Below are 10,182 nucleotides of genomic sequence, written 5' to 3'. Positions count from 1 at the left end.
GGCCGCGGCGCGGGCCCTGCCGCGCGTCCCGCCGGGCTGCGCGCGCGCCTAGCGGTCAGGTTCGGACGGGGTCAGCACGGGGCCGCGGAGTCGGGTCCCCTTTTCCTTCCTCCCGTCGCAGCCCCTCTGTCTGGCCCGTGGGAGTCTAGCCCGCAAGGTATTCTCCCCACCTCCCCAGGGGCTCCCCAGAGGTCCCCGAGAGCAAGGTCGGCTCCGCGGGCAGGGGCTCCGCGGAAGACCCGCGGCCTTACTCAGGGGCGTCACTAGGTGGCAGCACGAGCCCAACAGCGCACCTCAGGCCTTAACCCTACACCCCATCCCCACCGCGGCCCAGCACCCTTGTGGCCACTGGGAGGACCCTGCGAGACCCGGAGCAAGGCCTGGCCCATCAGTTTCCTAGCTTCGCGATGGGGACGTGTAGGCGACCAGACTGGACACACGCATGGTGGCACGAGGGCCTCTCCGGAGATGTGATGTCAGACAAGGAAAAGCACACCAGGTAAGGGAACAACATGTGCGAAGGCCCAGGGATGGGCAACCAGTGGGAGCGGAAAGGCACCCGGGGCCCAGCTGACAGCCCCCCCCCCCCGCCAGGTGCCGGGCTCGCTGGGGGGCTGCAGAGAGGCCCTGGGCGCGGGGTGGGGGTGGGGGGTTAGGATGCCAGCGCAATCAGGGGCTGCGACAGAATCCAGAGGTTTATTTAAGCCAGATTCTGACTCTAAGCTTTCCCAGTACGGATGCTTAGGATGGAGCCACCTGCAGAAAATTTCAGAATCCCATTCCTCCGGAGGCTGCTGAGGTTGATGCCGTAATTTCAGGAGCAGAAGAGGGGCACCTGGGTGGCTCAGTCGGTAAAGCGTCCGACTTCGGCTCAGGTCATGTTCTTTTGGCTCGTGGGTTCAAGCCCCTAGCTGAGCTCTGTGCTGACAGCTCAGAGCCTGGAGCTGCTTCTGATTCTGTGTCTCCCTCTCTCTCTGACCCTCCCCTACTCGCACTCGCTCTCTCTCAAAAATAAATAAACGTTAAAAAAAAAAAAAGCTTGGGGCACCTGGGGGGCTCAGTCGGTTAAGCGTCCGACTTGGGCTCAGGTCATGATCTCACACTCGTGGGTTCGAGCCCCTCATCGGGCTCTGTGCTGACAGCTCAGAGCCAGGAGCCTGCTTCCGATTCTGGTCTCCCTCTCTCTCTGCCCCTCCCTGTTCACGCTGTTTCTCTCTGTCTCAAAAATAAATTAAAAACATTAAAAAAAAAAAAAGAGCAGAAGATGCCATGACTCCCGAGAGGTGGGGTCCTTGAGACTCAAGGGCAGGGGTGCCACGGGCCAGCAGGGAGCCTGTGCCCAGGAGCCCGCAGCCCCCAGGTGAAGCGAGGAAGGCCGGTCCTCACCCCTGCACACGTCCAGAGCTTCTGTACCTTTAAAATACTGCCGCAGAATTAGTAGCTCTGCCATCATTAATATGCAAAAATGCAAATCAGAGAGTGATTAGGCAGCAGCCCCTGGATATTTCTGCAGTGCTGGGTCCTGTTGCCAGCAGGTTTGTGCTGCAGGGTTGAGGGAGACGTGGATCAGGACCGCAGAGCGCCCTGGGGCGCTGCCCTGCTCCTGCTTCTCCCCGCGCTCTTCGCTGCCGCCGCTGCCCACCGCCTTCCCCGTGGCCCGGCTGAGGGCGCCCTTGACCGGGCAGCAAGTGCTCGGCTCAGCCAAGTCAGCTCACTGTGTGGCCTGGAGTCAGGCACCCCGAAGCTTGGCTGAGGGCCTCAGGGCCTTTGCACGAGCCACGAGCCCGCCGGGATCCCTCCCAGCCTCCGTAGCCCCTCCCTGGCCCCCTGTTCTGACCCCCAGGACAGCTTCAGAGGCCCGTGCAGTGAGCCCTTCTTCCTCTCCCCCAGGCTGGCCGTGAGCCCTGAGGGGCGAGGGCCTCCCCCTGCGGCCCCCTGCGGCCATGCCCAGCATGGCCCAGGTGCCCACACACACTCCACGATGGCAAACTGAGCCTCACAAGGGGGAGACTTTCTCAGGGGCCCCCAGCCCCTGAGGGGCGTCTCCCAGGCTCCCCATGGGGGGGGGGGCAGCAGGGACTCTAACGGGGAGTCCAGAGTCAAGGACGGTCCCATCCACGCACACAGGCAGGTGGAGGTGCAGGGGACATTCAGATGCCACCAAAGGGGCCCAGCCGTCAGCCCCGACAGCTGGGGCTGAGGAGACAGGTATAGGAAAGAAGAGTAGACAGAGATAGAGAGATAGAGGCAGACAGAGAGATAGAGACACAGAGAGGGAGAGAGAGACAAAGACAGAGGAGAGTCAGAGACAGAGACAGAGACAGAGAGACAGAGACCGCCCCAGCACAGGGCCCCTCCCAGCCAGGATGGAGCTGGCCCAGGGCCAGCCGCCAGCTGCTGCCTCCCTCCCTCCCCACTCCCTCCTGCAGGCAGGGTGGGGGTTGGGCCCCAGAGGAGCCCCAGCTGCCGCCGCCACACAGGGCAGCACTCAGGCCACTCTGGCGGCCCCACCAGCTGTCCCAGGACCCCACCACCCCCTGGGCCAGAGGAAATGCTTCTGCCTGGATCAGGCACCACACTCTATCTGACCTCAGGCTGTCCCTCAGAGCCTCAGTTTCCCCATCTGTGAAATGAGGGCCACCATGTCCTCTCCACCCATTGAGTGCCTGCTGGGTGCCAGGCCCAGGCTGGGCCTGGGGGTCGCCCCAGTGGAACTGGAGGTGGGGTGCTGGACGAGCAAATCAGCCAGTTGCAGACATTGCTAGATGCAAGGAGGAGGGGCAGTGACCCCGTGAAAGGGGCCGGAGACTGAGGGAGGGGGTGTTCCCCGCAGGGGACCAGCTGTGCAAAGGCCCTGAGGTGGGAATGCGACCTGTGGTCCAGGGAGCAGCAGCGGGAAGTGCTGGAGGGAGACCTGGCCGCAGCTCCGCTGGGTGCTCCCCGCCCCTCCCCTGCTGGCTCCCCACTCCTCAGCCCCCAGCCAGACTGCTCAGCCCTGGGGCTTCCCCGGGCCCCAGCCTTGCTAGCACAGCCAGACTAGAGGCAGGGGAGGGTCAGGGTCTCGATCTTCATGCCCATTTTGCAGACCTTGTAGCCATGATGCCCGGGACTGGCCAGCTGGGAGTGAGCGGAAATGGAGCCGGGAGGGGGAGGGAAGACGGGGCCCTGAGGACCCAAGAGCCGGACCTACAGGGCTTGGAGATGGGGACTCGATGTTTCTCCAGCCTCAGTACAAATGGGGAAACTGAGACCAGTGGCCCTCCCAGCAGAGGATCCATGGCCCCACACGACCCAGCGCCTCCCGGGCAGCGCTGGAGGTTGTCCTGGCCCAGCACTGCCCGAGGCCAGGGGGCTCGGCTTCCCGGCGCTGTGTGCCGCCCGGCCCGTCTTTAACTGGCAGGAACCGGGCGCCACTAGCGCTCGGGCTGCCCTGGGGGGGCCTCCCTGGAGCGCCAGGGTTTTCCCCCTGAGGACCCCACGCAGCCCGATCGGCCCCTCCAGGGAACACCCGGCGGGCCTTGTCACAGGGGGTCGGGGACACCCCCAGCGGAGACCCACCTCCGTGCCCTGGCTTGGCGGGGTCACAGCGCTTCAGCCGCGAGGCAAAAAACTACATGTTTTTTTAACTTAAAAAAAGACCAACACACACACACACACACACACAGACACAGAAAATAATGTCCAACTTCTCAGCTAATTCCACTTCTTAAATATAAATATAAAGCAAGAACTGAAAGTCCCCCCCACGCCCAGAGTAACCGCTGAACCTGGGGTATTTCCTCCTGCACTTTTTCGATACATGCTTTTTCCTTTACCACCTCTCCACCCCCAAAATGGTGCCGTGGGTCCCACGCTTGGGCGTTATCTGAACCGCCCACCCGAGCCCTCTCTCTCTCTCTCTCTCTCTCTCTCTCACTCACTCGTATGTGTGTGTGAGCCCCGTTGTCGGAAGGCAGGGACACCATTCCATTCCTGGTAGCCTTCGTGTCCCTGTGCAGCCACTTTTCCCGGTTGCGTCAGAGTGGTCCAGGCGCTCCCGCCAGGAGCAGCCGTTCTCCTGCACATCGTTTCTGTTAGCTTTCTTAGTGTTGGGACTGAAATTGGAGGGGGAGTTCAAAGGGATGTCGAGTTTCTTGGTCAGAATACGCACCCTCCAGTGGACCCCCACCCCCAGCTTCGTCACCACAGGGTATGACCAATCTGCTACCACTTTGCCGATGGGACAGTGAGTGTTTCCTTCTTTGAGGGTCTGTTTGCATTTCTTTCATCGTGAGTGACTTTAAGTTTCTTTTTCTCTGTCCCTTTAATTGCCATGTGTGTTTCCTCTTGCGTGAACTCATGTTCATTTCTTTGCCTGGCTTTCTGTTGGGTTGCTTTTTTAAATTGATATGTAGGAACTCTTTGTATAGGAAGGATACAAATCCTTCTGTTACAATGTTGCAAATGTTTTTCTTCCCTGCTGTTTCACCTCGTGTCACCTCATCTGTGTATGTGTTTAATTCATAAGTAGAGAGTCAAATTTGAAGATTTTTCTTTTTAGATCTCTTGGCTTTGTGCCTTTCCCACCCCTGAAGAGGGCAAGGAGGTGGGAGGGGCCCTGGAGGCCCGCCGTTGCGGAGACACTGCCAGTCCTAGGAGTACCGAGCGCTCGGTGAGTCCAAGCACCTCCCGCCCACGGGGCCCGCCTCACACACGCCCTGACGGCCATTTGAAAACTCCTGTCCACACAAGGGCAAGTCGGGGCCAGGCCTGGGCCCAGCTGCCTGGGAACCCCGGGAGGGCTGGTCATCACCCCGGAGAGGAAGGCCCAGGGGCTGCCTCCTGCCCTGGGCCTCTTGGAAGACCTATTTGTGCAACCTTTCCCATTTTCCTTGCAAACATGGTCAGGCCATGTCAAGCCCCAGCCGGGAGGGAGTGGTTTAATCCAGCTTTTTGGGGCCTCAGTGTCCTCTTCTGCACAATGGGGCCAACCAGAGCCCCCCACTCCGTGGGTGCAGGAGACGCCCGGCAGAACACGGCGCGGATGCAAAGCTGGCACCCTGGTGACGCCACTGCCTGCCCCTCCCGTGGAGCAGGAGCAAACACCCAGCGGGGACCCTCCCCGGGCGGTCCGGGGCCCTGCGCCCTTCACGTGGCTGTGGTCAAATGAGTCCTCCCCTCTGGGCTTCAGTTTCCCCATCTGCAAAAACTGTGTGACAGAGGCCACCACCCCAGGGCCGAAGCGAGATTCAACGTGGTGTGTGCAGGGAAAGCGAGATGTGAGCAGTATTAGATCCGGAAGGTGACCTGCTCCAGCCCTGATTTTCAGAAGGGGAAACTGAGGCCCAAGAAGGGCAGCCTCTGCCGAAGTCACGCAGTCAGAACCTGGCAGAACCAGGATTTGAACCCAGAACTGCTGGCGAGCTGGGCCCAGTGGCTTCTGCTCCTTCGTTCCCTGGACGCCATTGCTCAGGCCCCAAACCCGCCGCAAAGACCCGGGAGCCCCCGCACCACACTGCCTCTGGCCTCACGCTGCTCTCCAGACCCACGAGCACCTCATGGGGTAGGAAAGCCTCGCACCCCTCCCTTGGGGGACCCCAATCCAGTGAGTGGTGGGGTAACCGGAAACTGCAAAAAGTGACAGGAGGTGCAAGATGGGTCCTGGCTCGCCCTGGGGACCAGGGAGGCTTCCTGGAGGAGGCGGTGCCCAGGCTGAGAGTCAAAGGACGAGGAAGAGCAGACAGCCAGGAGGAGCCTTTTGAGGTGCAGCAAGAGGGGGAATGCAGCTGGTGAGGCTGTGAGGTGGAGGGTGGGCCGAGCCTGAGCAGGGGAAGAGCCCATGTGAGGTCCCAGCTCGAGACAGGGTGGCCAGGACCGGGGGCCGGTGCCACTGACCGCCAAGGGCTCCATGTGGCCCTCAGAATTGCCCAGTGGCGCCTCTTCCTGGTCACCTTCAGGAGCCTGGGCCTTGCAGGGTCAGCCCCCCTGGGAGCTCCCAGAGAGACCACATTGCCCTCCTGGCTTTTTCCCAGAACCACCCAGTAAAACCCCAGCTCCGTGGGCAAGGTGCCGGCGGCGGGGGAAGGCCCTCCCTCGTTTCTGGAAGGCACCAGGAAACGTGAAGGAGCTCAGCGGGGCAGGTGAAGCAGGTGTGTGAGCCTTGCCAGCCTCGGGCTGGGACCTCAGTTTCCCCAGCAGGGCAGTGGGCTGGTTTGCACCGCCTCATCTGTGAGGCTCAGGGAGCCGGAGAAGAGGACTGCCCTGGGGACACAGTGGCACCCCTTCGCTGCCAGGGGCAGGGTCAGTGCGGCTGGCCTGTGGGTGGGGGCGCGGGCGGGCGCGGGCACCGGCCCGGCTTCCTGTCCCCTGCCAACGCCCGGCTCCCCGGGAGCGAGGATGGACAGTACCCATGGGGGCCGCCGAGGAGGCACCCCGTGTTTGCACAGGCCACCCCGGAATGCGGCGGGACAAGCCCCGGGGGCCCCTGAGTCAGGAGCCGTGGGCACCAGGCCAGGAGGGGGCAGGGCCGCCCTGGGCAGGTGGCACTGGTCCCGGAGGTGGGTGGGCACGAGGCACCAGGTGGACGGGTCTGGTCTGCAGCTGGGGTCCCGCCTGGGCTAGGCGCTCAGTGTGGTGCTGGGGCTCGGCCCAGGTCACCCACTCACTCGTTGCCCCTGGTACACAGCCCTCCGGCCGGGTGCCGGCTCCACCCCGTGGGACCCAGGCACAGCCGACACCTGAGCTTCCCGTGCCCCGTTCATTCCTGCCCCTGGTGCTCAGATGTCCCTGCTTGGGGGCAGGCACCACTATTAATGCCCCCACCTGCCCAGCCCCCACCCAGTGTCCTTGCCCCCACCCCATCGAGGGCCCTCAATCACCCCTCAAACCTCCCTCTCTGTGTGCTCACCGTCCTCACAGGCCAGCCCTTCTCTCTGCTGATGTCTGTCTCCACCACATCTCTCTTCAGCTCAAACCGCTGCCATGGCTCCCTAGTGCCCTCGCCATCAAGGCCCGACTCCACCCTCTGACCTTGGCTCCTTTCCTTTCCATTTCTCCAGGCTCAGACCCCGTGGGCCTCAAGGGCTCCTTACATACATGACCCAGGGCCCTAGCTCCCAGCCTCTCCCCTGCAGTCTCCCACTGACTTTTCTCAGCCTTCTGGTACCACCCAAGTGGCACTGCCCCAAGGACACACCCAGTGAGGTCAGGGGCCTCGGGCACGCGCAGAGCCCCTTCTGGATCTTTATCTGATGCCCGGCCATGCTCCGGGTTCCCAGCTCCCCCCGCCCCTTGGCTCCCCAGGAGGGGCTGAGGTGGTCACCGGGGCCCCTCCTTTCCTCGCACTTACAGCTTCGAGGGCCCGGTTAGGTCGGGCCTCGGGAGGGGCCAGAGTTACCTCCTGCCCACTGTACACCCAGCAAGACCAGCGGCGCCACCCCAGCCCCAGGCCCCACTGGCAGGCCCGATGGAGACCAACCTCCTTCCCAAAGCCAGGGAGCGGACAGGAAGGAAGCAAGGAAGGAGCCCTGACCCTGGCCCCTGGGTGGGGGCGGGGCTTGGGGGGAGCGTGGGCTCATCTGGGCGGGGGCCTCCACAGGGCTCTGCATCGACCATGAAGACCCCAGCCTCAGCGGCCGTCGATGCCCCGGCGTGAGTGCCCACTGGGGACGGTGACACGTTTGGGCTGGGGGTCTGGCTTAGGTGACAGTGCCCTTCCGTCCTGCCAGGGCTTCTGAAAAGCAGGGAGGAGTGGTGGGGGGGGAGTGTCTGCTGACACCCCAGGAGAAGGTCCCCACTTTGGAGACCAATGAAAACACGTGTCAGGAGATGGCCCCAAAGCCCTAAACTCAATTACACTCTCTCTGTGGACAAGCGTGGCCTGAGTGCCTTCTGTGTCTCTTCCGGAAGTCTCCACCAGCATGCCTATCCCTTAGCCTCCCCCCCCACACCACTGGTGACAACCTGTTCTCGGCATTCGTTCTGCCAACCAGAAACAGGGTTACCTTCCTCACTGTGGGGTCCCCAGCCTGTGGTGGGGCTCGGGCGGAAGGAGGAAGCAGGTGGGAGAGGCAAAGAGGCAGGGCTCCGGCTGCCCAGGCCCAGCAGGGGAGCACCCAGAGGAGACAAAGGCCGCAGGCAGGCAGGCAGGCGGGGGGGGGGGGGGGGGGGGGGGGGGGGGGGGGGGGGGGGGGGGGGCACCCATGGACAGCTCCACCCAGTGACTCAGCCCTTGCTGGGCCTCCCCAGGGAGGACAATGGTGGCTTGTGAGTGCCGGGAGGGCCTCCTGGCAGGTGTGAGCCCCAGGGTGGACTGGGCCCCAGGGAGGAGCTTTCTAAGCCTCGGTGTCCTCGCCTGTACAATGGGTTTCATCTCTCAGGTATGAGAACCCAACGGCCAAACGTATGGATAGAAAGAGCCACATCTGAAGCCAAAGGGGGGGGCCTCTGATGGCCCATTGTACCTTGGAGGGCAGGTGCTGGGCAGGTCACAGGCACCACTGTGGCCAATGCCCAGCACCAAAAAAGGCACACAGTTGGTGCACAATAATTGCACGGTCCATGAGTGGATCCTTCCCCCACCTTCAGTGAGTGTGTTGAGGGCCACTCCAGAGACCCTAACCCCAACGCTAAGGGTGAGACCCTGAGCATTCTTAGGGAAGGGGGAACTGACATACTCTGAGTGAAGCTGGGACCCCGAGAGGCCTTGGCCCCAGCCTGGTGCTTGAGAAACCCCCCAGGCTGGGGGGCGCCAGAGCAGGAACAGACCCGTGGGGGGGGTCACATGCCACAGCTGGGGGCAAGAGGACCTCCTCACAGCAGACGAAGACCCACCAGTGGGGACAGACGGAGGGATGTGGGCACCGGCTCTGTACTCATCACTGTGCCTTCCATTTTCCTGGTGGGAGAATCATAGCCCAGAGAGTGTCAAGAATTTGCATAAGGTCACAGTGAGGCTGGAGGAAATGAGGAATTCGAACCCAGACCCCAAGATCCATACCTTCCTCTCCAGGCATGCACCACAGGGAGCTTCTCTGAACTAGAAGGGATCAGGGTGCCGGTCAGCCTCCTTGGCGTGCAGAAGGGGCTTGTGCCTTTGCTGGTAGGCCCCTGAGCCCTCCACTCACTCCTCACCCTGGGACCCCCTCTTTTCTTCCTGAGCTGGAGCAGCACTGAACTGTGGGGATCTGGGGCTTCCAGGTGTGAGCAGATAAACATGCCAGACAGAGGGCAGGGCAAGGACAACAGCCGGAGGTAAAAATGAGACTGACAGGTTCCAAAACAGCAAAGAGGCCCCTGGTGGCCAGAGCTGAGTGGGTTAGAAGGATGGTGGCCTCTTTAAGGCCTGGAACGGAGTGTGGCTTTCTGGGGACCCAGGAAGCCAGGAAAAATTGTGATATTTTCATTTATAACTTTATTATTCCCTTTCTGAAGGGTCTCTGGTCCCCTCAAAAGCTGAATGGCCCCTGGAGGTGGGAAGAATTTCGGACTCCAGAAGAGACACAGACCACTGAGAACCAAAAGGGTTGGGTCCAGATTCCGTTTCACAGATGAGCAAAGTGAGAATCAGGGAGGTCAAAGCAACAGCAAGTCAGAGGCACAGCGCGGGTTCCCTGTGGGTCTCTCTGACCCTGAAACAGCTGGCTTCCATTGCCCAACCAACAGAATGGGTCCTGTTCCTGTCCTCTGGCCATGGCCGCTCTCAACAGCCAGCCCCGGGGACCAACCCTGGGAACTGAGACACGACCCAGCACAGAGGCCACGCGGGCGGCTACGCAAACCTGACAATAAAACTCCAACCCGCCCGCTCCCCCCGCCACGGCTTCTCTGGGCCTAACGTTCCAAGAGTCCCACCTCTTTCTTCGCTAAACCGCAAGGAGGAGGGGAAGGAGGCGGGGTCGCCTCAGGAATGGTCGACGAACCCGCCAATCGCAGTTTCACGCTCTCCGATTGGCCACCGCTGCCGTGCCTTATCTTCCCATCTCACGGTTCATTCCCACTTGCGTCACGTATGTTTCACCTTGAGTGCGCCTCCGCGCTGGAAGATAGTCCCCGCTCCTTCCCCGCGCCATTTGCCGGTGGCCTGCCAGGGAGCCCCTGCTCCCAAGCCCCGGGACGCTCGAACCCCAACTGCTGCCGCGGGCGCGCTGGAAGGCGAACCGCGGGGACCGGGGCGGGCCGAGCGGGCGGCGGCGGAGGGATTCG

The 10,182-nt window shown here is 62.3% G+C and overlaps 2 long non-coding RNA genes across 2 annotated transcripts in view; one reads left to right on the top strand and one right to left on the bottom strand.

Annotated features, from left to right (window-relative positions):
• LOC115273617 overlaps positions 1-9,190 on the bottom strand; it is a 15,074-nt gene extending 5,884 nt beyond the window's left edge. Inside the window, exons 1-2 of the long non-coding RNA XR_003900867.1 lie at positions 8,978-9,190; positions 8,655-8,875 (exon numbers count right to left, since the gene is read on the bottom strand). This is a non-coding gene — a long non-coding RNA (uncharacterized LOC115273617). The remainder of the gene's footprint in view (positions 1-8,654; positions 8,876-8,977) is intronic.
• LOC115273616 lies at positions 76-9,785 on the top strand. The gene is made up of 3 exons (XR_003900866.1): positions 76-499; positions 4,541-4,651; positions 9,412-9,785. It is a non-coding gene; the product is annotated as an uncharacterized LOC115273616 (long non-coding RNA).
• The last annotated feature ends 397 nt before the right edge of the window (positions 9,786-10,182 follow it).

This window comes from Suricata suricatta, chromosome 12, assembly GCF_006229205.1.
Source record: "Suricata suricatta isolate VVHF042 chromosome 12, meerkat_22Aug2017_6uvM2_HiC, whole genome shotgun sequence".
NCBI classification, from domain to species: domain Eukaryota; kingdom Metazoa; phylum Chordata; class Mammalia; order Carnivora; family Herpestidae; genus Suricata; species Suricata suricatta.
Note: the sequence above shows the minus strand (reverse complement) of the source record. Positions and strands in the feature narration are given on the sequence as shown.